This window comes from Octopus bimaculoides, chromosome 10, assembly GCF_046866305.1.
Source record: "Octopus bimaculoides isolate indiv1 chromosome 10, ASM4686630v1, whole genome shotgun sequence".
NCBI classification, from domain to species: Eukaryota; Metazoa; Mollusca; class Cephalopoda; order Octopoda; family Octopodidae; genus Octopus; species Octopus bimaculoides.
This window is the reverse complement of record NC_142937.1, coordinates 46,766,176-46,770,357: the sequence shown is the minus strand read 5'-3', so window position 1 is coordinate 46,770,357 and position 4,182 is coordinate 46,766,176. Positions and strand designations below refer to the sequence as shown.

At 39.2% G+C, this 4,182-nt stretch overlaps 1 protein-coding gene across 1 annotated transcript in view; it reads right to left on the bottom strand.

Annotated features, from left to right (window-relative positions):
* LOC106874172 (uncharacterized) overlaps positions 1-317 on the bottom strand; it is a 109,201-nt gene extending 108,884 nt beyond the window's left edge. The window contains exon 1 of the mRNA XM_014921826.3: positions 1-317. This exon is cut by the window's left edge and continues 597 nt beyond it. The gene's annotated coding sequence lies outside the window, so the exon portion shown is untranslated.
* Between the last annotated feature and the right edge of the window lie 3,865 nt (positions 318-4,182).

Genomic DNA, 4,182 nt, shown 5'->3' with positions numbered 1-4,182 from the left:
ATACACACACACACGCAATTACATAGATAGATAGATAGATAGATAGATAGATAGATAGATAGATAGATTGATTGATAGATAGATAGATAGATAGATAGATAGATAGATAGATAGATAGATAGATAGAAATATAATGTATGTATGTATGTATAAATTTGCGTGTTTATATGTGTATATAATATACGCTGTAGTTGTCACCCTTTAACTGGTGTTTATACTACTTCATGTTTTTATTATTTCTGTTATTGTTGATGATGATGGTGCTGCCTGCTATCACTTCTACTAATACTATTATAATAACTACTGCATCTGCTGCTGCTTCTGCCGCCGCCGCCGCCGCTGCTGCTGATGGTATTGTTTCGCCTATCTACTCTCACTACTATTACTGCACCTGCTGCTGCTGCTGCAGAAGCTGCAGATGTTGTTGCTGCTGCTGCTGTTCATACTTCGACCCACAGTTATTGTGTCAGTTGCTGCTGTTCTTGCTGCTGCCGCCGTTACTGTCGTTGCAGCAGTTAATGTTGCTGCTACTGATGATGATGATGATGATGATGATGGTGGTGGTAATGGTGGTGGTGATGGTAGTGGTGGTGGTGGTGGTGCACTGTATGTAACCTAGCGGAGTGTTTTGCATTCAGCTCATGTGACGAAAATTTTCCCACACACACGCGCGCACACACACACACACACACACACACACACACTTACACACACAGAGCCAAACCTCTTTCTCTCATCTCTCTCTATCTCTCTTTCCCTCTTTCTCTCTCTCTCTCTCTCTCTCCCTTACTCTCTCTCTCTAACTCTTAGAGAGCCAGATACAACTTTATATTTCTTCCTCGACTATTTTTCTCTCTTACACTTTCACTACCTTACCTTAAATCTTTCCCTTTCTCTCTTCTTCTCTCTCTCTCTTTCTCCCCCTTTAACAGTCTCTCTTTATTACACCATTTCTCTTTCTCCCTCCCGCTTTCTTTCCTTCACTCTTTCTTTTCTTTTCCCTCATTGTCTTTCTCTCTCACTTTTTCTGTCTCTCCTGATACCATCTCTACTTGACTTTCATCAAATGTCTCTCCATTCAAATGCCTTTCACTCACTCACTCTCTCACTCACTCACTCTCTCACTCACTCACTCACTCACTCACTCACTCACTCACTCTCTCTATCTCTCTCTCTCTCTCTCTCTCTCTCTCTCTCTCTCCTTCTCTCCTGACAGCCCATCACTATTCTAGTAATCCGATCCTACGAGGAAAACTGTACGTGTCGCTCAGCCTGCTAGAAGTAGCAGCCAAATCGCCTTCAAATCACGTTTAGCTAGTTTCAGAAAAGGAGACATTAGATAGGAAAAACACGAGGTGGTCATGGCTGGAATGCATTTTGTTTTAGATCTGCTCCATCATGGCTGACCTGGAACTAATCAACAACAACAACTGTTAAAAATAGCAGCCAAGTGCCCCTCACATCGCATTCTACTGACTTTAAGGTAATGAAAAACATTGGAAGATGTGACCTATTTTTCTGTAAACGGTGAGATGGCCATGACCTGGAACGCTTTCGACAACAGAATCGCTCGATCGTTCTAGACCGAAGGTTAGGTAACCCCGCCTCACCAATACCACCACCATCACCACTATCATCACCGCCACCACCACTACCACTACCGCCACCACCACAATCATCATAACTACCACCACCACTACCACTATCACCACCATCCCCCGCCAGCGCCATCAACATCACCAGCACCATCATCATCGTCATCATCATCATCAACTTGACCACCACCACCAAACCTTCATCACTCATTTATTCAAGATGCCAATGCAAATCCGTTTCCAATTTTGATCCCAAATTCCTTTCATTCACCAGGTGCTGCTGCTGCTGCAACAACAGCAACAATATATACTACTACTACTACTACTGCTGCTGCTGCTGCTGCATAAATGATGATGATGATGATCAGGATGATCATGTTGGTCAAGATGAACATTACGATGATGATGATGTTGAACATCATCATCAACATCATCATAGTGAAAATGATAACCATGGTCAAGACAGTTCCCATAATCATGATGACGCTGATGATGATGATGATGATGATGATGATGATGATGACGATGATGATGATGATGATGATGATGATGATGATGATGATGATGATGATGATGGGACATTGCCGCTGTACAACCGTTTAGCTCCTTGTCGGCTCCATCTGAGCACTGGATCCTAACTGAATACCAATTAAACCTACAATTAATGGCGTTCCAACTGTGACCGTTCCCTCATTGTAATCTTAATTTGCGATGGTAAATTAAGGTGCGATTTGAGAGAGATTTGGAAACTATTCCCAGCAGACTGAACAACCTCTCCCTCCAGAATATAATCCTTCTGCTGTCAAACGATAAAATGGCAAAGTCGACCCGCAGACTATTTGAATTTTAAGCTTTTTAAGGAACCAACCGAAAGGAAAGGGATGAAATGAAATACAACCAGGCAATTATTCGGTCACTCTACTGCTTCTATTATCATAACTTTGTACACAGCATTACTAGCTCATGATAGAAGTAAGGATGATAATGCGTACCCGGAGACCAGAAGCAACAGAAGTCGCAGCGGAGTTATGATGCTAAAACGTGCTAAAATTCCTCATAGCTTTTTTATATTTACTAATTTTCACAAAAGATTTTCGATTCTGTCTTCTCCATAATGGAATTAATACGATTATGCAAAAAAAAAAAAAAATTATTTTTAATTGCTCGCCCCCATACCCCCCAGTTTTTCTATTATTTTTTTCTTAAAATACGGACAGTCCGATTCTACTATTCGTTTCTCTTTATAATTTCCAAATATTTTTTTTTTGAATTCATCGAAATCCGAATTGAAAAAGTCTTAAACAATCGCGCATGCGCGCATAAGAGAAATTCATTTACTAACAGAAAATTATGTTATTAAAATAAAGTATCTGTAACATACCTTTAAATTATTGCAGATAAATTTCCGCTAAGTGCTTTATAAACACTGTAATTCTCTCAAGAATTGTCTCATATCTCCACAAAATCCACATACATTCTTCAGTCACCGTTTAATTCGTGCTCAGTATGGTTCCACGTTGTTTGTAAACACATCAGACACGGGATCTACAAAATGAGACGAGAAGGCTTTCGTCTGTGGAAAAAAGTCAATTGACGGTATTCACACTTTTTCACATAATCCTTGACTTCATATGTGAAATGCCAGTGACAAGCTGCATGTCCTTGAACAATATTAGCAGACAGCCGTCCAGTGGTACGAATATTGCAGAGAAATACGTACGCCAAAATTATTGAAAGACAAGAAGAAATTAGGTGGCTCGAATCATATAGTCCAAGTAGACGAAAGCCTTCTTTTAAGAGGGAAAATGAAGTTGGAAAAGTGGTGAAGAAGTTTTGGATACTTGGAATATATAACACGGTAATGAAGGGTTACCTGCAACTTGTTCCTGGCCGAAAAGCAGCGACACTAGAAGCGGTCATTATTGAAAATAATAATAGGGTCCACTATTTTTACGGATATGTGGCCCAGCTATAAAAATCTATCCAGACGGGCACGAATTAACCTGAGACTGAAATATATATGTGGATCTAGTGGAGATATATGCTCCGGTCGAATGTCGATCTATAGGGATTATTATGGTATGAAATGTAAACAATTCTTGGGAGAATTACAATATGGTTATAAAGCACATAGCGGAAGTTTATCCGCAATAATTTAAAGGTATGTTACAGATACTTTATTTTATTAACATAATTTTCTGTTAGTAAATGATTTTTCTCTTACACGCGCATGCGCGATTGTTTAAGACTTTTTCAATTCTGATTTTGAAGTATTTAAAAAACTATGCGGAAATTATGTATAAAGAGAAACAAATGGCAGAATCGGATTGTCCGTATTTTAAAACCGGGAGTTAAAACAAGAAATAGAAAAACAGTGGAAAGTTTTGGGGGATAGGAGAAATTTTAAAAACATTTTTTTTTTTTGGCATAATCGTATAAATTACATTTTGCAGAAGACAAAATCGAAAAAAGTTTGTGAAAATTCGGAAAAAGTTATGAGGGGGTCTTATTTAGCACGTGCTAACATCATAACTCCGTCGAAGTCGCTCTTGTCTACGACAAAGGAAGGACGGATTCTTTAAATTTG